This window comes from Strix aluco, chromosome 4, assembly GCF_031877795.1.
Source record: "Strix aluco isolate bStrAlu1 chromosome 4, bStrAlu1.hap1, whole genome shotgun sequence".
Lineage (NCBI taxonomy): Eukaryota > Metazoa > Chordata > Aves > Strigiformes > Strigidae > Strix > Strix aluco.
Window position 1 is genome coordinate 15,426,049 of NC_133934.1, and position 25,129 is coordinate 15,451,177.

The 25,129-nt window shown below is 37.4% G+C and overlaps 1 long non-coding RNA gene across 1 annotated transcript in view; it reads left to right on the forward strand.

The window, feature by feature from the left end:
* The first annotated feature begins 1,685 nt into the window (after positions 1-1,685).
* LOC141922635 (uncharacterized) overlaps positions 1,686-25,129 on the forward strand; it is a 50,052-nt gene continuing 26,608 nt past the window's right edge. The window contains exon 1 of the long non-coding RNA XR_012623028.1: positions 1,686-1,757. This is a non-coding gene — a long non-coding RNA (uncharacterized LOC141922635). The remainder of the gene's footprint in view (positions 1,758-25,129) is intronic.

A 25,129-nucleotide genomic window follows, 5' to 3' on the forward strand; every position in this document is an offset into this window, starting at 1 on the left:
AATAGGAACAGTGTTAATTAAAACAGTAGCAATAGATGAATATCAAAATCATTATATGGTTAAAACCATAAAATAAATACTACACACTTTGGAAAACAGAGGGGAGAGCATGATAATAACTCCCAACTTGTCTCTGAGTCCCACTGTGAAATAGGAGGATGGTGTAGCAGGAGTCCCTTGGCTAGCTGCCAATAGCAAGTTCAGCAACCTCTCTTGGCTCAGTTCTTCCCATAGTATTTAGATATATAACAGTTTTATGCCAGATGTGCATGTGTCCTTAGAGTAGGAGCCTCTTTCACCCTGTTACCATTGTTCCATGCAGTGTGTGACAGTTTGAGACCTGTTCTCTGTTTTTTATTACCTAAGGTAGCAGGAACAAAGTGAGAATTATGTGTCATCTAGGATGTGTTGCATCCTTTTAGAATGAAGATATTTTAATGTTTTCTAGAACAGTTCATCTAGGATAATGGTATTGAGACTTGATTGTTCCTATTGCATGAGGTACTATATGAAACATCATTAACAATGTAGACATTTTCAGGACAATATGGTAGAAGAGCTCAGTGGCAGAGAATTTCTTTTTGATTAGCTTTTTTTTCTTGTTAAGTTCTTCAACAGTAAAAAATAAGTCTGTACTTCAGTTCCAGCCTGTATAGTAGTATCACATCTGCCTCCCCTACTGGTCTGTTGTATAAATACATTAGATATGAGGCACTTAGATACTGTTGTGTGATAAACAGGTGGCTGTCTGGGTTTCTTTTTTTTTCTTTTTCTTAGCAGAACTAGAGGCTGAGATCTTTTTAGATTCCTGAAATACTGTTCTCCAGTGACTTGAGATAGAATAACGCACAGTAGAATAAGCTAGCAAGAGAGACAGATTGACATTTCTCTCTGAAACACCTGAAAGTTGGGGCAGAATGGAGAGCTGACCTCAATAAAGACATAAATGTCTTAGAAATAATACAGTACATCCTCATGCTGTGTGCTTTATTCAAAGGGGAAAAAAATAACAAATGGAAAAAGTTTGCTAATATATTAAAGCCAAACGAACTTAATCCTACATTGTAATCTTTTTGAGGAGTACTTCTATTAAAAAGGCTTTGCTGGGTTTTCTACTGGTGGTGTGCAAACTTTCATAAAAAATGTATGGAAATATATAATGAAGACACAACTAGATTTCGACCTGTTTCATTAGCAGCTTGGCTCTTGGGAACATTTGACCTAGATCTGCTTACTAATAGACAAACTTCATAATATTTCAAGACAAATTTTCATAATGGATAATGTTCACTTTTGCACTGAGGCCTGAACACCACCTATACCCTTCTTAAATTCTGTCTTTCCAGACTTGAACAGTATTTGATTCAGCTGCTGGACTCAAGTTCAGTCTTTTATATGGAGCTGAATGTGCTTGATGTGAAGAAAGTTGGTGGGGTTTTTTTGGGTCCTTTTTTTATTGTTGTTTTGTTTGGTGTTTTTTTCTTTCCTATTTGATAAAGATACAGTAAACTTTCCGTAGAGAGTACATAGAATTTCTAATAGATGGGGACTGGGAATGAGAAAAACTTGAACAGATGTTCAGAGATTCATGTGAACAAAGCCTTTTCAGTCAAACCATGTTCCAAACTGGAGACAAAAAGATCTGTTGTGTGGATCTGAATGAATAAGGAATGTATGTAAACGAATGGCAAGGCTGTTTATCACCACTGGAGAGATGCTTGTGTTTGGTGGAAATTCAGTCCCAGGTAGAAAACCAGGTAAGTAGATGCACTCTAACTATCCATAGTACCACTTTGGGAAGTAGGCTTAGGTGATAAACACTTTTGAAACAGCTCATTTAAAATTCTTCTTCTGACTTTCTTGTCTGTGGGAGCAGCACATTGTCTACATGCAGGCTGACTGACTGGCAGTCAGGGCTAGGTTTGATAATAAAAATAAATGATAATGAAAAATGTATGGGTAAGTGGCACAAAGCATAGACTTGGGGGAGGGCCTCTGTTATGTGTACTGGCACCAGAGTGCTGCATAATTACTGCAATATCTGCAAGTGGGGAGTAATTTCAGTACTGGCATCTTAAAAATATTTTAAATGAATGACCATGAAAAAAAGTGAGTCCAGAGTTAGTCTTTATCTGTCTTTGTGGCTCAAAGACTAGATTCTGATTTGATGCTAGTTTCATGGCAGTGGAACTAAAGAATTTCCTAAAAGGAATTAATTCCAAATCAGGACTTTTTGAAGGAGGGCTGGAGGAGGGCTGAGCACTAGGATACATACAATGCGGTTCATTCTGTAAATTCTTGGTTTTGGGAAAAAGTGAAATTTAATAAACCACAGAATCCATGCTTTATTTTAGAGGTTATCACTGGGAACAAGGGAAAAAACCAAAACCTGTATCCCAAATATTAGTGAGTGCGGGCAGGGAAAGGAATGAAGATTTAAAGAAGGAAAGATGCCTCATTCTAAATGAGATTTGGAAATAGCTGGAGAGTGGGTGAGATGGAAAGATATGAAGGCTAGCTTAGAAATGTGATGTACATGATAGAGCTCTAATACCAAAAGGGGCTTCAGAGTGTTCTAACAGTCTAAACAACAGAGAAGACTAAGATTATGTAAACATAAGTAAAATCTTATGCAAGAACCAAAGATGCAAGTGAATAGGCTAAGGAAAAAAAAAAGTCTATTCCAGTGAAACATCATAGAACATTTTTTTTCATGTGTAGGCTGTATCACAGCTAGCGAGTGGGTTTGCACTGGTTGCAGTTTAATTTGCTGTTGTCTTCATTGTGTTTTCACGGAGCAAAAAAACCCCACCAAACCCAAATTACTGGCCTGCCAGCCCAGCCATTTAAGGTATGGGACTATGCTTTCTTGCTCACTCTCAAAACAGACTACTTTTTCTTATAAACACTCAAGCATATTCTAAGAGCTACTTTCTCCCAAGTTCCAGGTCTTCCTTAAGAAAGGACTTGGAAAGATTTGTTTGTTGTTTTAGAATTGCAGAATAATTGAATAATTCAGGCTGAAAGTTATCCCTGGCTGTCATCTAGATCTATTGAAGCAGACTGATCTAGGTCAGACTTCTGAAGGCTTGTCCATCCCTTTTCTGAGTATCTCCAAGGTTATATATCCTCTGTGGGCAACCTGACCACATTTCCGTTGGAAAAGTTCTTCCTTAGATGTAAATAGAATTTCCTGTTTTCCATCCTGTTTCCTTTGTGTCTTTCCTTACCACTAGGTACTTAGAGAAGAATTGGGCTCCATCCTTTCTGTATCCTCCTATTCAGCATTTGTTGGCAGTTAAGAGCTCCCTTTAGCCTTCTCAAGGCTGAACAAACAGTTCTCTCAGCCTCTTGTCATACTTATTGTAGGTCTTAGTCCAGGTTCATGGGGTCTGGATAGATAAGGTGTGAAAAGGACTGAGTGCACTACAGCCCAAGCTACCAGGTCTGTCCTGAGACCAACTTTTCCTAAGTGTAGCAGAAGTAATTTTCAGCCAAGGCTCAAGAGCAGTAAACAGGAACATGAATAGAAGTATATTCTCAGTCATTTTCTTTGATGTTATGACATTTCCTTGTCACTGTTTAATTAAATAATATAGACGTGCCCAAGGTCTGTTCCCAGAAACAACTTAAATGTATGTACTGTTATACTACCAGAACATTCCCTGGCAAGCTTTTGGCCCAGATCAATCTCTATGCTCTCAAATATTTGCCATGAACTGTTCAGAAGTTAGCCTAGGTCAGGCTTATCAATAGCTAGTTAAGATATCAATACCCAGCTTATAATAGTGTTTAGTAACAGGAACATGAGCTGTTCTGTGCCAGTTGATCTCAGTGTTAGTGAATGGTCCCACGTGCAATTAATTTATTGACAGGGATGTAACTCTAGACTTGATTCTGCTAGAGCAACTCAATGTAGCTTCAGTCCAGCGTCAGAAATCTCTGCTGAAACTGCATTGAAAGAGGATAGTGATCTGGAGCATGTGGGAGTTAAGAATGAAATTGAATGGGTAAGACCAGAAAAGTATACTTTGAAGAGAAACATATATGTATTTCTTTAAGCTTCTTTTAATGTCCATTTTTTTTCCAACAGAAAATTCTTTTTAAACTGGGCAGGAGGCAAACAGAGAAGAGATGGAAATAGTTGAAAATGTAGAATATTTCATGTTCCAAGGGATTTATAGCTTTCAGCTATAATTTCTTTCCATTATTGGCTTGTTAGACATTAGATTACATTGTTTTCGTATTTCAACACAACTACATGGAAAATCATGCAGATGTCAGGCAGAGTAATCTTGATTCTCAAAATGTTCAAGAGAAAAACAATCTATGCCTGATTTGCTTGTTTTTCTCACTACATTCAGGTTATACTTAGATATTGAGACTATGTGTAATGGAGCATTCCACAACCCAGGCACTGGTTATGAAATCACCTTACATTCCATTTGTAAAGAGTTCTAGAAAACACTATGAGAAACAAGAAAATATCAACCACATATCAGAGTTGATCTGGTATTCAGTATTATTATCTGATCAGATTAAATCTGATTTGATCTGATGGCTGACCCTGCTTTAAGAAGAGGGTTGAAGGGGAGATCTTCTGAGGTCCCTTCCACCTGAATGATTCTGTGATTATGATAATTATTAGTTGCACCAAAGCTCATACAAATAGTTTAACAAAGGGAAATGACCTATCACTCAGGGGTTGATTTTATGAGCTGTCTTTAAGTGCTAAGTGCTCTTAACTCCTACTGATTTTCACAGGAACTGAGATAACTGCAAGTTGTGTGAGAAACATCAAAAAGTTCAATCCAGTAGACATTTAAATTACAAAATACACTTCCTCTAATTTCAGAGTGGGTCTAATATTGCATAAGTATAAGGAAGAAGCATCAAACTCTCCAGCTAAGGATTTGCCTAAAAGCAGTTCCAGCTGTGGTAAATGGAGAGTGCTGTTCAGACTGTTTATGGAAAATTGATGGGATAGGCATTTAGTTTTCCATGAATCACCAAGATGGGAAGGCAGTGGGTTAGTGGAGATGATATAACAATACAAAATGTTCACATCATGGGTAGGGACCACCTCATTGCCATGGACAAACCTAAGCTTTTCTGAACTTGCTAGATCTTGAGACAAAGATTGAGGTAACTGTGAACCAAATTATTTTTTTTGCTGCTTCCAGCCTTGTTGACAGAACAGATAACATAACCTACCCAGAAGGAATTTATCTTCAAATATCTAGTGACATATTTCCAGGTTCATAACCTGAACCGCATGAAACCTATGCAAAAAAGCCTGGTTAGTATGTATGTCAGAAATAGTAATTTTAATTAGTAATATATATATTGATTGCAGGAATAAAATAAAACACACAGTTCAATGGCTGGAGGAACGTCATAAAAAGTTGTTCTCAGAGAGGCTGTAGGTTAACAGCACTTCATTCAGTGGTGTCATGGTCTGCTCTCCTTCAGGTTGATTATTTTTTTCACTCTTCCTTCTCTTCCCAGTTTTGCTCCTACCACTATTTGCACAGTTGCAGAGTGAACCGGATCAGAGAACTGATCAAATTAAAAGGGGGAAAAAGGTGAAGCCATTAAAGCTGAGTCACTGTTACAGAAAAAAGCTGGTTGAATGACAGCCTGAGAATGTGGTTCCAGGGCAGTTTAAACCAAACTAAAGCTGAGCTTGCATGGTTTTAGCTTTTCCTGAGCAGCAAAGCAGTGTGACCTAGATTGTGGCATGAGCTTATTCTGATGGTTCATGGTGTAGTCATGCAAGGGAGGAGGATGAATTCTCTAGACCAGATGTTATTAGAATAAATTCCTGTGGAACCACACCTTTTGACATCAAAGTGACTTTTAGTTGTCATCAGGAGAAGGTGTTGTTACCAGCCAGTGACGTACTGGAGATATCATCTTTCCTACCCAAAGAGTTGACACAGTCCTTATTTAATAGGGGGAAATTCAAAATTATCTTCTGTTACACTGAGGTAAATGTAACCTTTGATTAGATAGATTCAGATCAGTAAGAGATATTTCAACTTCTGAACAAACTGGTCATCTCCTCAGCACATTGGTCCAGTTTGTCCTCGGGAGAAATGAGAATGCATAAGAACCGTATGTGTGGTTTTAAAAGCTGGTATCACAGATGTTCAAAAAGAATGAAGTATCTTTCAGTAATCACCAATAACCAGTACAACAGAGATGGAAAACCTGATTATGCAGGTCAGTAAACCAAGGTACATATCTCAGAAAAACTTCTGGCACTTGGTTAGGTCCAGCTGGAGACCAAGTAGTCTGGAAAATTTAAAAAACCCATTTTCTTCCAGGAAATGAGACAGAGCTGTCTCATTTGTTATGACTATGCAGGAAGTTCTGACTGAATTTGAGGCTACAATTCATTTTGCCGTTAAGAAATTGTAGAGATTTGAAGTGGTGGTACCAGAACCCATAGGTTCTAATTCTGCAGCAGCCAGCAAAACAACCTATCTGAGGGGAAAACAGATTCTGAAAGATTTGACACACCAACTGTATTACTACAGTTGTTTGGTTTCAAGAATTGGCATTCTTGAAAGGAAAACAATTGATCCAGAACATTGCCAGCTACCACTAATTAACGGAACACTCTCTTCAAAGGTAGTATTTGCACCTTTAAAAGGAGGTTGACAAACCTGAAAGGGTTCAGAAAAGAGCTATATAAATTAGTCAAGGTCTGAAATATTCTGCTTATCACAGGTGATTAAAACTCACTCTGACTTAGGAACAAGGAGTTCAAGAGATATCTTGCTATAAAAGTACCTACATAAGGAAGAAAATGTCTGATAGCAGATGCTTTTTTAATTTAGCAGACAAAGCAAATTGTTGGACACTGAAGTGAGATAAAGTCAAACTACAAACATGATACAACTTTTTTTTTTTTTTTTTTTTTTTTTTTCCCCCTAACAGGGTGAGTAATAAATCACTGGGCAGTTTATTTGGAGTTAGAGAGGCTCTGTTCCTAACAGGTGTTCCTGCACATCCACTGATGCATTAGAAATACCTTCAAGTGAAGGAAGAGCTTCCCCTTTCCCCACTCCCTGCCCCCAAATCCAGCACCTTTGTTAAAACAGGCTGTTTGCTATGACATGACTTTTTTGTTGGGCCTGCTCATATCATAACTGACAGCTCTGGGTTGGGAACTGAACAGAACTGCTGCTGCTTTGCTGGAATGCGAGACTGGGCTTGCCCCTCTGAAGCACTGGGCTCGCTGTGGTAGCATGCTGAGCAGCATATGCTGTACCAAACTGGAACTCTTTCCAAGTTCATTCACTTTCCAGGAGAAAAATCAAAAGAAGAGTGTGGCTTTATGCTATTTCTTATCCCAAATGGTATCATTGTATACTACAGTTGAGCCTTAAAATCTCGTAGGAAGGGAGAGGATGAAGACATGGGAGAAACAGAGAATAGAATTAGTCTTGACTTCTTGCTTCACAAATGGTGTTTTGGTGTGTAGAAAATTACTAGATGTTGGGAATGGCCTCATTTGGCAACTTCAGTAAATTTTGCTGATTTATTGTAGACGAGGAACTGTCCCTTTTGTCTGTGTGCGTGTTTGCTTCTGTGATGTGCAATCTCACTAGAAAAAAAATTGAGAAAAGCATCATGCATGAAAAGTATATTTACAACTGCGTATCAAGTTAGGTGAAAAGACTGAATGGCTGAGACATGAGAGATCAGTGGAAGGAGACTAGTCTTATTTAAACCTCTATTAATGTTTTGGGAACTTGCAGCCTCTTAATGAAACATCCAGGGAATAAATTAAAAGTGAAAGGAGAAAGCACAAAGAAGTAGTTCTCTTTCTAGAATAAGATTCATCCAGGATACTGCTGGCTGAGACTTCCAGGCACGTATGGTAGTATATTTAGTCAGTGAAAGAAAATTGAAAAAAATTAAGAAACATTGATCCTCAACTAACTTAAAAAGGGAATGGGTTGCAAATTACATCTGACTTTTCAAATAGATGAAGACAAAAAGTAAACAACTGAACTATGTTAATCCACTAGCTAGGTAGAAGTCTACCGGCTGAATAGTGTTTTGTACTTTCAGATTGTCAGATTATTTTATGTATATTTCTAATAATTCTATTTTTTTTTTCTCCAGTCTTCATTTTAATTTTGACAAAGGTAGGACAATTTTCAGAGGCTTGAATTTCAGGCAGATTTTTTGCTGGTCATTATCTCTTTTGTTCCTATTATGTTTTCAGGAAGGTGTATCTAAATTTGTAATGTCATGTGTTGTATGCTGTTTGCTGAAGGCAATCATTCTCATGATGAATTTGTATGTGTGGGATGAAAATATGCACATCAGCTTCATCTAGTATTCCATTAAAATTGGACCACAAAGCTCAGTGACACACAGCAAGGTGCGGTGGTGAATTTATGTTGGATTGCACAGATATTTGGATTTAGATGCATGTTGGCAAACAATTAATTTTACGATCTAAAATCCTCTCTGTACCAAAAGAATAGGAAAGAGTCTCTCTTCTCACTGTACTGGGGGGAAAAATTATACAGTGAACCTGCTAAATTGGAAATAGTTTTGCAACTAGCCCAAAGAATATGAGAGGTAGCTAGGGAACAACAATGCTGTTTTGTAGCAGCTCATTAGATTTCAAAATTTGGTTTCATTCTATGTTAGAATCAACCCAAAACCTTTCATCTTTTTGAGAAGGAAATAGCATTTAATAACTTTTTTCTTTTTTTTTTTTTTTAGAGTGAAGCAGGTCAGTTTTTGTCTTTTGTTCTCTCTTCACAGACCTTAGATCACAGAAACTTACAACTGACAACTTTGTTGAAACAGATTTGTCAGCTTTCCATTTTCTTAAAATGTTCTAGCAGCTCTACTATGTAGGTGGTTAGTTATTAAGTGTACCTTTCGTACTTGGATACTCCAAGGAGACTTCAAGAATTCACTTAAAAGGAAGGGTTCTCTTCTGCTGTGTCTTCTTCAGAGACTGCCAGCATGAGAAAAAGCAGCTACTACATTTACAAAAAGAGATAGAAAGGAAATGAGATACAGTGATGACCAAGATGTCAAACTGAAAATCTGAATTCTTCACTTTAAAAAATAATTATCTCTTACCTTCTATGTTTACAGGTTGGATGCTCAGCTAGAGTTGATAGAAATGTAACCATATTGTAATATGCAGAACTGTCCTTATTTACACTGGCTGAAGTTGACTACACTTCCCCTTTCCTGTGTCCTGGCTTTTTCTGCCTTGTTCCTCTCCTTTCTTTCTCTGGGCTCCAATTTGCTTCTTTCCTCTTCCCGCTCCATTTCTTCCTCCTCATAACCCAGCTTTTAGGTTGCCTTTGGCCATCTGTATTTTCTTGCATTCCCAAATGTGGCATTCTCCCTGGAAATCCTGTATGTTCTGCTTCAAGTGCTGGCAGCAAGGAAGAATTTACTCAAATTCTGCTCACTGAAGCACCAGCTCCACATGGCCATCAGGATTTGAGTAAATTTCACTTTGCTGCCAGCACTCAGAGCAAAAAGCTGCATCAAGAGAAAACAACAAAAGCTGTAAGTTCTAAAAGGATTTTCTGAACAAGAATTAGTTCATTTATATGATGTACCTTACATAATATCAAAAGAAACAGCATAGCTGCTGGGCTATTAGGTTCATGATTCTTCTTATTCTTCGTCAGTATTGTAGAAGCTACAGCCCTGACTCATGCCATTTTATTGATATGAAACAATTCAGTTTGTAAGACTAGAGCTTTAAAACCTTTTTCTACTATGGTCATTCTGTGATACTAGATAAGTTAATTAATGGCATTGCTTCATTTTTCCTCATGTGAATGAACATATATAATTTCAATGCATTGATAACATTCAAAATATGTTTAAAGGTTTTGTGGTACTGGAGAACATGATTGCAGCTGTTACGGATGTGTCCGAAGTGGAATAACTAGCTCTGGTTGCAGCAAAAAACTATGGTGGCAGCATAGGTATCATGATCCTGTTTGGAGTGCTGGGAAATATTTGGTGGTGGAAATCTACCTTACATAGTTACAGTGCTGTCAGCACAGGACTGAATTAATGTAAAGCTGACCTTCCTGAGTTACAAACAAAAAGTGGGGTTTACACATCCCTTGGACTCCAATGACAAGTGTAACCTCTAACTCTGCCTTATAAATCAGGAATCTTTATTGGGATTAGTCACGTCACTCAGAGAATATTTCTTCTGATCTGTAACTGAATAACTGCAGTTTCTTCTGGCACAAATATAGAACCTTTGGGGCTAAATAGAAAATTCATTCTCCCCTCACAGCCCCAAGAGTCTTCTCTGACTCAGTGTCCATATAGAATTGCATAGACTGCAACTGGGGAGCAAACCACAGCCAAAGCAAATTAATTTCCCAAACCAGATGGAAATTCATGTAAATACTTTTGTGATGTTTGCTAGTTCTTATCATGTGAGTGACTCCCTCACAGATGATGCAGTCTGCAACAGGACACTTTGGGAACTTATGTCATACAGGCAGGATAAAAAAGTAATTGGCAAAAAGATTCTCTGCAGACTTATGCGCAACTTTGACAGCAGCTGCTTCAATTTTCAGCTCCCTTTTCCATTAATTGTTTCAAAGCAACAGAAGAAATAATGTCTTCTCTTATATATTTCCAGTGATATAATTCTGCCATGGTGATGTCAGAGAAGAAAATTCAGACTAGTCTAACCTAGGAAATGCAATTTCTGAATTACTTGGTAACTGAATATGTGGGGTTTACAATGAATATGAATGTAATTTCTTTTTTTTTTTAAAGTGTCTGATTCCCAGAAACAAATACCTAGAGTTTTGAAACTGAATATTTTCACATTGAATAACACACAAATGCAGTCCTGTGTGTGAAGATGATGTGCCTTAAGAACTAGTTAATGGTATAAATTATTGTTACTATTCCTAGTCCAATAACATTTAGAAGGCCCTTGTTCCTACCTCCAATGAGATACCATTCAATAAGTCACTGCAATGAAGGAAAAAGCCTTCTAGTGAAATCTAAAATGCCAAGATAAATAAGATTTGAAAGAAAAGAATAATGACTGTCCCCATTTACTGATAGGGATAAGAGGCACAAGTCCTGATATACAGTTTAAGCAGAATTTACATGATGGGCTCAGAACACTGTCCAAAACCCCTTCCTTCATTCCTTGTTCCCTATACCTAACTCACTGCAGACATTTAAGCTTCTGATGATTTTCACAGGTTCACAGGGTCTTCGTTGAGCTAAGCATCAAAGTTCCCTATGCAACATCTAAACAGGTTTGAATCCATAAGGAGGTACTCTTAACCTGTGGTCAACAGTTACTAAGAACGTTAGGAGTTCAAAAAGAACAAAGAGAATCTTTTGAATAATCACCTTGCAGAAATGTGTTGTGAGCTTGCCTCAAACTCAGGGTGCCTGAACTGGCACTCCAAGCAGTCCTCCAAGCAGCAAGCTTCAGAGGTTAGAGAAGCAGCTTAGGAGGAGCCCAACTCTAAGATAAGGAAGTGGGGAACACTACCATATTGTGTGACTGACATCATATATTATCATTCTGGGCATACTGGGACTCATAAATCAGTGCTTGGCCCTGGCCAAGGAAAGAATATGTTGCACAAAGGATGTTGAGATAGATTCACTTGCACAAAAATTTGTTAGAAGGGTCCATAGCTGATGGCATACATTGACTAAAATAGTGAAAGTAACTTTAGGAAGAAAAAGAAAACTAAAACAAAAACAAAAAAGCAAAAGAGGACAAAGAGAAAGTAAATCATTTGCTTCAGTCCTAGTCTATCTAGCATAAGACAAAGAGGGAGAGGGGAGAGGGAGCTGTTTCCAGATATACATCCTCTCCTGGGTGTCCTTTACAGTGCAGCAGGGTTCCCACATAATATTTTCCCCACAGCAACTATGAAGTTGTCATTATAACACACTGACTCCCTTTTGGTAGTGCCTGTTTGCAATGCTGTTAGTGTTGATTGGAGCATACTTTGATAAGGGCAGCTGTTGCATGCTTGTTAATAGTTAAGGGTTGTGCAGGCAAAGTAGTGGGTCCCCTAGTGTGAACCAAAACCTATAATCAAAAGGCAGGAAAAGAGGGAGGAAGAAGAGGTGATTTTCAGCCAGTGGCAATTGGATAAGTTCTCTTCCTGACTGAGGGATCTGAACACTAGGCTGAAGAGTTAGACACCAGCTTGTCACCTGTGTTGACTCCAGACACCTGCAAAGTCCTGTAGTAGACAATTTGTTTCAAAGGGTCACTAAAACTTAGGCAAAACTGCCATTTAGGGGTCTCTAAAGGATTCATGGTCTTTTGGCCTCATTACACACACACATAATTAATTTATTCCATGCATGTCATGCAAGGCCTCTTTTGCAGAAATTTTACTGAATCCTTTCCAAGTGAGTCCAGATAAGCAGCAGGTGGACAAGGTACAGGAAACCACTAAACTTTGTCAGGTTTTGTCATGTAGAATTAAATTATGCTGAATGATGATATCATAAACAGCAGCAAGGACTTAAAGCCATGTGAACACAAAGAAAGGCACCCATAATTATTACCATAAATGTACCTTAAACAGTGATAAATTAGGCAAGAAGTATTTCTATTTTTTATAAATTAATTGTGAAAACAATACTTCCAATAGTCCTGATGGCATTAAATTTCTACTTAAATTTCCCTTGAGACTGATCCCTTCCTTCTCAGAACCAAAGTTGTTTAGAACTTCCAGTCCCTGATATTTTCAGCTTTTTGCTCTTTAAATTTATTCAACCAGTGAAAAATGTCCTTACTACCATAAAAGCCTCAAAAATTGTGGATAGGAAATCAGAGAAAAATAAAAATATTGAATTATTGAGCAGGGAAAGTAGTCTACAGCACCTATTAAAGGAAGTGGAAAACATATAAAGAAAGAATTTTACTCCCTACAAAATAGTATCTGTGTTTTTAGCCTAAATATTGAAAGATATTATTTTCAAAATGCTAAAAGAAGTGCGAAAACATTGCATTTTCTTAGAGACATGACTGATGGAAAGACTTATTAAACCATGTCCAATATTCCCTGTCAAATGCTTAATTTTTAGTATCCCATCAATATCATAAGTAGTAGCACTTTCACCTGTGTAGCTGATTAATGGATCTTTATGTGAGAGAGTTTTCCTTGAGACTCAGCCTAAACTGTCTTTTATTGTTTCTTCTCTCCATATCGCCAAGCCCATCACTTCACATATTATTTACATATTTGCATATTGTTATTATGCTAAATAATTCCTGTTCATCCTCATTACATACTTTACATGTTGAAATGCCTTCCTAAACTAGACTGGAAATTGTTACTGGGAATGTACAATTAAAAATTATAATAATGCTATTCTGCTTTCCCCAAAGTCTACTCAACACAAACACCAAGAGGATCAAAAGCAGAGAATCAGTCGGTATAAGAGCAGACCCTTTACAAAAGGTCAGCCCAATGTCTGATATGAACAAGCTGTCAGGGAAGAGATCTTTTGGAGCCTGCACCTTCCTCTTAGAGCCCCTTTCCAGCCCCATGACAGCTGCAGCTCTATGCTTTGACTTTCTCCCAGCCCTAACCTTAATCGTAACCCTCGAGCCACACAAAGCCTGAGACCAAGGTTCCCAGCCACACACAGGAAGAAGTTCTCAGGGAAGAGTTGCTTTTGCTTCTTCCACTCCTTCTCTGCTCCCACTGCATTTTGACTCTTTTTCTCTTTCCCAACTTTAACACTACATGTTAACACTATACATAGGACACTGCCTTGTCTTATTTCGAGCGCATGTCACCAACCCCTGCTCATTCCACCTGCTGCTCCAGGTTCTGTATTGCAACTCCTGAGCTGCAGTTAAGGTCGTTTTTGTGTTTATTGTTGGGAGAATGAAAAAGCCTACAGCTGTAAATTGAATGGGGCTGGGAATGGGCTGCCAAAGCGAGTGCTGGGCTTCAGAGTTCTCTCCTGAGAACTTTTTCATCTTGCTATGGATAGGGTCTTGGGCTAAAGCCAAGACCCAGCTCCAGCTTTAGGTTTAGGATTTTTGTTAAGATTACAGTTCGGATTAGGATTGGCATTTTGAGAGAAGGAAAGCCCAGAGCAGCACCTGAAGTGACACCATGAAGGAGCTTTCAGAGGATACACATGTGGAGGGATTCAGGAAATGTATAAAAACCATGGAGATTAAAATTTTACAGAAATCCTTATAGTTATTTGTACCCCAGGTATTGGGGCTTGTATTTGGGTATGGCATGAATTTTTGTGTAGCTGAATACGCATAGTATTTTGACTGAAAGATGTATCTTAAATGTAAGAGGCATCCCTGCTTAGGTTGTCTTTGACTGCAAGATATTCCTGCCTCACTAGCAGTCTCTTACTGAAACAAAGAGGGTGTATATCAATACATACATTCCTGACAGAAAAATAATTAATGTAATGGAAACAGTTTATATGCCAGAAGAGGTCTTTCTGTCTGAGAGATTCCAGACCATGGTAACGGACATTTATCATCTTTGCAGAAGCTTTGAAATATTTCTTGTTCATCTCCTTTTTTTTTTTTTCTCTGTTCTAGTCATGTCTCCTATTGAATGTGCATCTAATCAGGAAGAGATTTTGCAATATAATGAGCTGCAGTAGCACCAATAATTAATGCCATTCAACTTTGTAGTCATGATTTTCTATTTTCTTTCATCTTTGGTAGTTATTTACCCCTGTGCAAAGTGAGTATAACACTGACAAATCAGATTGCTTCTCAATTTACATATATACAATGTCATTGCTTAGGAAAACAGTACTTACATGAGTAAATGAACAGTTAAACATCTGACTTACCATTTGCATCTGCAATCTTAATAATGGCTTGCATAAACTAACTGTGCAATTGTGCATGTGTTTTTGTGTATGCACCTGCTTTATGGTTCTCTTCACCTCTGTTACACATACATTTATGAAAATTTAGCATCTAATGTGTTTTGGTCCCCATTTCTGTTTTTTATTTAAAAGATGGCAACTCTATCAACACCAAGTTCCCAATTATCTTGGGTCATTTATTCAATCAGTGTATAGTCTGAAATAAAGATAACATCTAAGAGTTTATCGCATCTTTTCTCCCAAAAAAAAGATTTTTTTTTTTTTATTTCTCTCAGCCAGTTACTGAAAAAGATCAATGTACAACCATACAGTAAAGCATAATTAGCTGGCAAAATTGTACAGAAGCTGACACAGAACTGCGTTATTGTAAATTAACTCTAAGGACTGATTCTCACTTAATTGTAAACTGTTCCATCATCTGCCAGTTGCCTCATTAAACAGTAGTATTCCATGCAATCACTCTGTGAATTGTATGTATTAGAGGAAAAACTACTCTTCAGGATATTCTGACCAATAGCTTAAGCTACAGTTAGCCGTTTAAGTGTGTTACAGGTACTTACCACAGAAAGACGCCATGCTTTTGTGACCAGCTGTGGGCCTTCATCAAGACTGATGAAATCAAAGGAAAGACTCCCAGCAAGTTCAGTGTATTTAGGATTTGTTCCTAGTCAACATTACTAGCGAAGTATAGAAACAGACCTCTGATTGTGGAATGATAAAAACAATCTTATTTCAAAATAACACTAAATGTTGCTACTCATAAAGCATTTGGAAGGTGAATACTTCAACAGATTAATTTAGTTAAGCATTTCACGAAGACAGGCATTTTTGGCATTACAATTTCTCAACAGTTCTGGAGAAGACAGATAATTCAGACATAATGTACCTAGAGATATTACCTATAGTTATTTACTTATAATTATTTTTCTCATCCAAGTATTTGCTCTTGAAATCCAGTGAAAAGTGAAATTCAGGCAACAGGCACATGATTTCAGCAGATATACACCTGCTAGTGGTTATCCTTTCAGGTGTTACTTTTTTTACAATAAGGAAAAGGTCTTTCCCCTATTTTCATTGACCAGTAAGAATAGACATGTAATACCTCAGGTTTTGCCATGAAGAGGAGATTTGTTCCTGGAAAAGCAGATTATAAAAAAATAATACTGTTTTTTAATTTTTTTAATTTAACCCAAAACCTCCACAACCCAATATTTTTGAGGGGGGAAAAGAATAGAAGAGAAAAAAGTGTCACCTGCTTCCTACAGAAAGTTGGCCATCAAAGAAGATATAAGGAGAGGGTTGAGTCTGAGAAAGGAAGAGAGAGAGGGAATAAATGTGAGCAGATGAACAGACCAAAGCTCTGCCCAGGACAGACAGACAACCCTAAGCAGGATGCTGGAACTCAGGGAATCATATTGGGGCTGTTACCTCAAAGAAGCTAATGGTTAAGAATCTGTGGTTATAATGCTGGTGGTTGAGAAGGACTGTAGTTGAGCTGTAGCATGTGATGAGACCAAATTGGAGCCCAGAAGAAGACTTAAAATGGTAGAAGTCATACAAAGGTTGTGAGATCTTATTCTGAGTAATGGAGAAGAGACTACATGTCTTCTAGTATTGTCAGAACTGTCTTTGCTCTGTAGAACATAAGAAAAGGTGGGTTTTGACCATTGTGTTTACTGTATTTCTCATGTGTTTGAAGGATGGGGTGGGAAGCAGGGAGCTGTTTAGATAAACGGGGTTCTTTGAGGTAAAGGGAAGAGAGTGACAGACAGCATGTACATTGTTAAACCAACCACAATAATTTGGTCACAAATAGCATCCTAGAAAACTGTTGTAATGGCTACAAAATCTTCTGTGAGGTTACTTATGCAGACTGTGGAGAAGCTCTTTTACTGGAAAAAAGTGTTAATGAAGGCTGCTTTGTGGAGAGCAGGTGGTTCACTAATCATAAATGCTGAATGCAGTGATTTTCTGGATTTCTGGGAAAGGTCTGTTCTTTCAGAAACTATAAAGAGCCAGTGGGAAGCAACTAGAGTGAATAATCTTTGAGCCCTGGTCTACTATGTCATCTCTGCAGCCAAATGACCATTTTGATTGTCTGGCATGGAGAGGATTGTAACTCATCCCACACTATTTCTCCCCTTTAAGAAATCTTATTCTCAGAATTTAAGGGAGTGTGTCTCTGTTTCCTGCCTTGTTGTCCTACCATGTAACTGTGGGAAGGCTTTTCCTAACACCTCTTCCCTGTATGCTGCATAGAACCAATGGGATGTCTGGCTTGGGTTCTGGTTCAGCAGCTGGATCACAAAGTGGCACTAGTCGGATTTTTGTAAGTTAGGATTTCAGGATCAACCCCAGTATTGATGAAAAAAGCTACTCATGAGTGGTTTTAAGCAAACAATCATGGTCTTAAGCCTGCATGGTTAACTGTGCAAAGCACATACACAGCTGACTAAATGCTATCTGTTTATTTGGACATAAGAAATACAGTCAGTGGAAGAAATTTACCCTTTAAGGAGTCTTTTATGTCTCTTCTGGGTTTGTTACACATTGCAAAACAATTGTCAGGATGAATGCTGTGTGTTTTCTCTGAATCTAAGCATGTGTGCTAAATTAATTCAAAGGTATAAATTATTTGTTCCAAAAGCATTATCCTTGCTTTTGCCTTCCTGACTGAAAAGCAACTGAAATAACACAGCTTTTTGGACGTATGTGGGGATTATACGGTACATTAACTTTGTCCTCATCCTCCACAGCAAGGTGAATTTAATCCTTTTAGGGTATATACAAGGGATGATTTTTGATCTACTGTGTGTTGCTTCATTATTGTTAATAATAATGATAGGTAGGTAGTAGACGATCATTTTATATCTTCTGCATCTTGTCTATCTTTCCCTGTAGAAAAGAAATTTGAAGATCTGTCTCAGATATTTTAATTTCCACAAGAATCCATCAAACTCAGCATATTCTAATACTATAGTTATTCCAGTCATGCAAGGCACTTTACTAATTAATTTTACTTTTGGATAGATCTGGACTTAAAGCACAGTTCTTCAAAGAGGAGTCAAATGTAACACCTGTCAGTCTTCCCTATTTTACACATTAGTGTTCTGATAACTTCAGTCAGTGCTGATGTCATCATTCACAACGGCAAAACATAAAACACTAGTTAACTTTATCACAAAATTTCCATCACATGATCATGTCCTTTTAAACTAAATCTGATTATGTTAACTGTGATAACAAGTTATAATTTTTTCATAAAAAGTTATCAAACCTGAATGCTAATACTATATATTTTCTTTATGTAGATGATACTGAATGTGAACCCTACTTGAATGATAGTGGATACTGAATTCATTTACCGACAGAGAAACTAATTCACTATGGAGTACACTTGATGCAGACATCTTCCCATTGAGAAATGAGACATACTGCATTTACAGTTTTGCTGAATGTTCTAGTTTCAAATTAGTTATAAAGAGGGAAGAAGAAGTCCATCTACAGCAAAAATAACCCATTGTTATGAAGACTTTCTCCAATGTAGTGGCAGCTCCATTTGAAAGAATAATCACTGATTCCTTTGGGGATATAACAAGTCCTGCCAAGATATGTAGCAGGCCTCAAGGGAGCTGACAGGACAAACTGTGAAATGCAGTGACTGCTTATATAAATAGAAAAGTCTTGAGACTCTTAAGGATTATATAAATGTTAGAGGACTTAATAGAGACATGATCAGCCAATTTGCATACACCTTAGAACACAAACTGACCATACCTGTTTTGTTTTTTTTTTTCTTCCCAAGAAAACCAAAAAGACCAAAAAGCTTATTATGTTACATACAAAATATATGCAGTTATACTGGCATGCTCAGAACATACTGCCAGGCAATTGGAAACAGTATTGGTTAGTGGACTAACAGCACTGGGCAATGGACTGATATTCAGACAGTCCAAATCTAAGTCCAAGATAAGTTGGTGTCTTGTCAAGTCATTTAACATTGGTGTTTCAGTTTCTTCTATTTCAAAGAGGGAAATAATACTGTTTATCTTGTAAAGTTCTTTGGATCCATGAGAGAAAGTAAACTACCCATGAGCTTAGTATTGTTGTTGAGTGTTTTCATGCAGTTTTTAGTATTTCTTTTTTTGGTATTATCAAGCACAGCTTGATAAAATGCTCACTCAGTAAGACAGTTCTTTTAAAGCAAAGGGATTTCATCCTCCTTGAGTCCCCAACAAAATAAATTGGTTATTTGAATTAGACTGAAGACTGTTGTTCTTTGGCATCTGATTTTCCAGACCTCAATTTGTGCAGCTTTGAACATGGAAATTCTTTTCTCCTAGGACATGCTTATTGCTTCCAAGTGAGGTTTTTGCAGCTTCCTCACTGTTGGATCTTATGTCCTTGTTTGTCTTGTTGATACACTCGAAAACTGATGCTCTTCAACAATCATTAAAAACTCATAACTTCTCAAAATCCCTCATCTCCACATAGGTAGTTGTCTGGGATAAAGTGTGGAGTATGCATGAGAATTCTAGAAGAATGTAAAATAGTAAAAATAGTAAGCTAGTTCATAGTTATTAATTTTTAATATTAAAAAACACTTCAGAATTTTAGAGGGTTTTTTGGCCCTGTTATGACAGTATCTGGGAATACAAGATTCCCACTGAGGTAAGAATTTGTCCATTGCCTCTTGTCCTTTAACTATGGACCTTTGTGAAGGGACTGTGCCTCCATCTTCTTTACATCCTTGCATTGGGTAGTTGTGAACAGCAATAAAGTCTCCCTAAGCTTTCTCTTCCAAATGCTGAACAAACACAGCTCTTTCAGCTTCTTATAAACCATGTGCTCCAATTCCCTATCTTAGTGGCTTATCTCCTGAACTTGGTGCAGCATGTCAACATTTTTCTTATCTCAGGGAATCCAAAATCTGGATTGCAGTACTGCAGATGAGGTCTCACAAGTGTCAAGTAAATGAGAATTGTCAATTCCCATGACCTGTTGTCTACATTCTTGATAACACAATCTGGCATGCAGTTGGACTTCCTCTCTGCAAGGGCAAGTTTTGTTCCATTTTCACATTCATGTTACATGTTACAGAACTGAAGCTTAAAGAGCCAAACTCCCATAAACTGTATATTTATTTCAGCATAAACAAAAAACCCCAAACCCCTATAAAAAACCCCAATCTTTGACAAGCCGTAGACTGCAGTGTGGCTAATGTATAGGGATTGCATGATATCTTGCTATTTGCAGACCATTTGAGATGAGTGGGAAGTAGAGGGTGTGTTTTAAAAACGTCACATGAAATTTGATGTAACTGAGAGTCTGTGTTTCGTGTGTTGGTAATCTCAAGACAAAATGTCATTTGTTTGTTCATGTCAACTACTTAAGAGTAGCTGAATCAAAATCTCTGGGTTAGTCAGTCCAACATGTTATTCTATTCCTGACCACAGCAGTAACAAGTTCACTTTTGAGATGCAATCTGTAACAGAAAACCTGAGATGCTACAACACCACACAAACATTTTTAGCCCTGTATTTTATAGTACTGCTCAAGCAGTTATGACTCGAAAATGTCAAGTATTAAGTCAAGCCTGAAGCTGAAAGTTGGTCTTGACATAACTCAAGGAACTTGGCAACCAGTAATAAATTCAGCTTATAGAATGCCTATCTGTAACTAATATATTTAAATTCAATATTTTAACAACTTTAGAATTTATTGCTCAACTTCCAGTACAGAAAACATTTAGAATAGCTCACCAGCTTTTTATCACAGATGCCTGATTCGCATGGCTACTCTAGTCTACTCTTTCAATAACTGCCCTGTGACTACATTCTTGGCCTCTTTTTGTTTGTTATTTAAGATTTGTCCAAGAAACAGTATAACCCTAATCCCCCCTGTGCTTGTTTGGCAACATCACATTCATTTTCCTGATAACAAAAGAAGTTATAAAAATTATTTGAGTAACAAGCTCTACATTTTCTCTGAACATTTATTTATTTCTTATATTTGCTATGTTTACACTGGAATGTATTCATCAGATCAGACCAGAAGTCCGTCTCATCGAGTACCTTTTCTCTAAGTGACTACATATTACCCTGAGAGGTGTAAAGATAAATCATATAGGATATTGTTCTGGGCAAAATTTTCTCATAAATCTGGGCAGGAAACTGAAAGAAGGTTTTTTATAGTATCAAGGATCATATATTATATAATCAAATTTTGTGGTAATTTTACCCTGAATCCCTATTGTCTTTTTGGTTGCCTTTGTTAAAGCCATCTAAATTTTCTTCAGTTTTAGCTTTTCTAAATCCAATTAATGCAAATTTTTGTCTTCTGCAACGTTGTTATTTACTCCCTGTTTAGACTATTTGTAAAAACCTGTATCACTGAATCTTTCCAACACCGTTAACACCTGCTGTGCTAACCACTAACCCTTTCTGCACATAATCTGTCATTTCAGTCCCATGGGAAAGTTGTATCCATCACTCAAGGCACTTTAATTTCCTGAATATCTTCTCCCAGATTTTTCAAAAAATCCAAGTAGATGTTTTTCCATTCCTTTTCATACTTTCAGCTGATAATTCTTCAAAAGTTCTAAATAATTAAAAGGGGCATTAGTTTCCACTAGCAAAGCCATCTGACTCCAGAAGTTATCTTATTCTACGTATTTAACACTTAGAAACATGATGTCAAATTTTTATACAATACTGAAGTAACAGACACAGTTCTGTAATTCTAGAAGTCAGTCATGTATCAGATGTGAGAGAAATGAAACTATACCTATGATTTAGCACATTGATGTGGTAACAGATTTTCAAAACATAGCTCTGACAGCAGGTTTGCAGGCCTCACGTTTAATTCCATTACAGTCAAGGTCTGTGTATTCACATAACAGTCAGTAGACTGGCCTCTTGTAGAAAGTCACATCTGTGTACCTACCCTTCTCTTCTGCACTGTATACAAGCACCCACATGTCTTAAACATAGATGTAGCCCAGTAAAAACAATTTTTGCCATTACTATTAAAAAGCCACAGGCTTTTTATTGACCTAGCGATGCAGGGTCTTAGAACTTGCTGGGCTTGTCTTAGCTTGAGCTGATTTTAGCTTGTTTTACAAGTGTATAGATGTAGTTGGTAACAAAAAACAGCCTTTGGTATTAACTGGGACAAAGAAATAAGGTTGCTCTCAAGTCCTTTCAGATAAGGCTCTCTTGCCCCCTTCTTACAGAAGCCTGGAGCTGTTGACTTTAGGAGCTAGAGGAGCATTAAAAGAGTGTGAGTAGCACTAGAGAAAGGAGGTAGGTACTAAGAAGATAGTATATAATTTCCTGTAGTGTTAAGAGGGTTCTTCTGTACTACTTAGATAATGAAAAACATATGCATAGGTATAGTTGTACCTGGGCATAACTGGATGTTACATTTTGATTACATGCTAAAATATTAATTGGACTAACAATAAATTCTTATCTATGTATCTAAGCTGAGTTCCCTTTTTTCCTGATAACAAGATTTTAGTACAAAACATGAACAAGCTTGTCAAAAGCTCAACACTACATGCATGCCAAGCTTTGAAATCCTAAGCAGTTTCATTGACACTAAGAGGGACAGTTCGTGTTCAGTTACACAGGTGCTCAAGTTCAGGTTTTTTTGGGAAGTCTTAAGAGGTTGTATCTTCATTCTTGATGCTAACTCTTAGTGGAAAATACACCTCTACTTTTAGCAAGTGCCAAATGTTATTGTTCAGAAAGCTGGAGTCTCCCTAATGAGTAGTATCTGAGCTTAATCACTTGATAAATTGTAAGTGCTGTTTTTCTTCTAATGCCCTAGCAACTCTATCAGTGTGGTTGCCTCTTTTTATCTTTATTTCTTTATTCTTCTGTCTTTGTTTCAGTTATTATAGTCTCATTTGCACTCCCTCCCCTGACATCTTTTGATATACAATCATTATAAATCATGGGCAGTTTTGTAAAGTTCAGAAGGTTTTTTTCATTATACTACAGTTAATAACTCATTACAAATGTTATTTCAGATCCCTTGTGTTTGCAAAGGATGACCTCATTTAATGGTATGGAAATGGTAGGAGCGAAAGGCACTTTTCATCATCAAACCATCAAAAAAGAAGAACACAAATTACATCATGGTATTGTATCAGTAAGCAAAGCTGCCTGATTGTTATTATAACTGTGATTTTTATTTTGCTGTGGTGACTGAACCCTACTTGAGGATCAGGGCACAGTTATGTGAAGTACCACATCAACATACAGCAGATGTTTAGACATCTCATATGATGCACTGTGACCCAACAGCAAAATATGTGCACTGCTTCCTCTAGTCTTGGGGAAGAAGAGGTTGCACACACGACTCCAGCTTTATTTTCTTTGTTAAAGGGGCATCTCTCACTATGAAGAGGAATTTCAGCAGAGAATATTTTTTATCCTAAAGACGTTAAATGTTTTACCTATGCCCAGTTTCTTCCTTGCTTGCAAGCTATTTCCCAGTGAGACTATTTGCCAGGCAGATGTAGATATAAAAGCAGGAAATATGATGATGAAATTGAGGTTAAATTACAAAGACACGGTATCCGGACACTGGAATTAGAATTGTTGCACAGTGAGCATGCTGTGATTGTTAGGGGGAGGCTTCTTCTAAGTAAATTATTGCTATTGTAAGGGAATCCAGTGATGCTGCCAGATATAATGTCCCCTTTTTATCAGTACTATGTGCATGTTGTGTTTACACAGTGCACACAGATCACATTGAACTTAAACAAAGGAAATATGGCAACATATAGAGCATTGGCTCTAGAAGACTTCTTGTAAATGCTGTTACCTAACCAACCAGGAACAGCTGCTTGTATTATTGAACTTTTTGGTCTCCAACTGTTTGGAAAACTCCTACCAGTACTGAAGATTGTCTTTGTTTTATGCCCAAGTGCATCTCATATGACTTCACAGTTCCTGAATAACTTTTTTTGGTAAATTCTTCATAATTTAAATGAAACTTCCCTTGTTTTAGTACTTGAAGTTGTCAAAATGTAGTGGAAAACGGGCGTATGTCTTCAAAATTCTGACCAAAACCTAAACCTCCATGCAACATCAGCAGCATTGGCAATACCGTATCTGTTCTTCCACATGGGTGTTAAATCTCTTGTACCATTATCATACTGTGATTTCTCTTGTTCAGTGCTTTGGGGTTCACTCAGATTGCCTAGGTGTTGGTTGATTTGCTGTGCTCAGCATCTGTTACTGTCATGTGGATTATTTGCTAATTTCTCCTTAGATGGAATTGCTGGTTTCCAAAAGACTATTCATTTCAGCAGACTCTTCTCTGTTTTTTGACAAATTGTTGGTAGAAGACTGCAAATGAGCTAAAATGTCTTTTAAAATGTCACAGATACATTCACCATACACACTTTAGGAACTGTAATTTGAGATTTGAAAGAACTTTCCTAATATTAGGCCCCCAGAGGAATCCTATGACAAAAAGTAATCTGTGAGAAGTAAGCACCTACTAAGTATGGGTTTTTTTGTTTATAACAGAAGACATCAGTGGATTAATTTTTGGATGTATTCAGGTAATGGCAGAGCTTGACTATCTGTTTGTAGAGAAAGGGTTTCAGAGCTGGAAATGAAGTTTAAAAGTAAATCAGAGTGGGAGATTATATGTCTACCCACATGACCTTTTTCTTTTTTTAATATTCTTCCTAACTTGAGCAGAAAATAAGAAATATGAGATTTCCTGTACAGTGGAAGTATTTGAAACATTGTATTTTAGGAAACTCCAACATGGAGCTCTTAGAGTATTTCTGACCACTCTCTGTCAGCCTTGTTATGGGTGTCTCTGTAAGGTGACTGGCATGTGCAGGCAGCTCCCACTTGAGACACAGGAGCCATTTTTTTGGTGGGCTGCCAAAGGAATAGGGAAGTGACATCCTGGCAGTGCAAGTCCATGAGCTGTCTGCTAGTTAGACTGATGTGAGATGGAGATCTTAGTAGTGGAATGACCTGAATATCTGCAACAAGCCTTTTCTCTGGGAAAATGACAATTTACTCCAATGACGTTCTTAAAGGAAGTGTACAATTTTGAGCAACTTCCCCCCTCTAAACCCTCCCTGGAAATATTTTTATGCTCCAGGATAAAAAATTGTATTAAAACGTCAAACTTTGGCCTTCTATATTCTCAAATGTGTGATCTTCAAGATGAACTGTTTAGTCCGATGTAC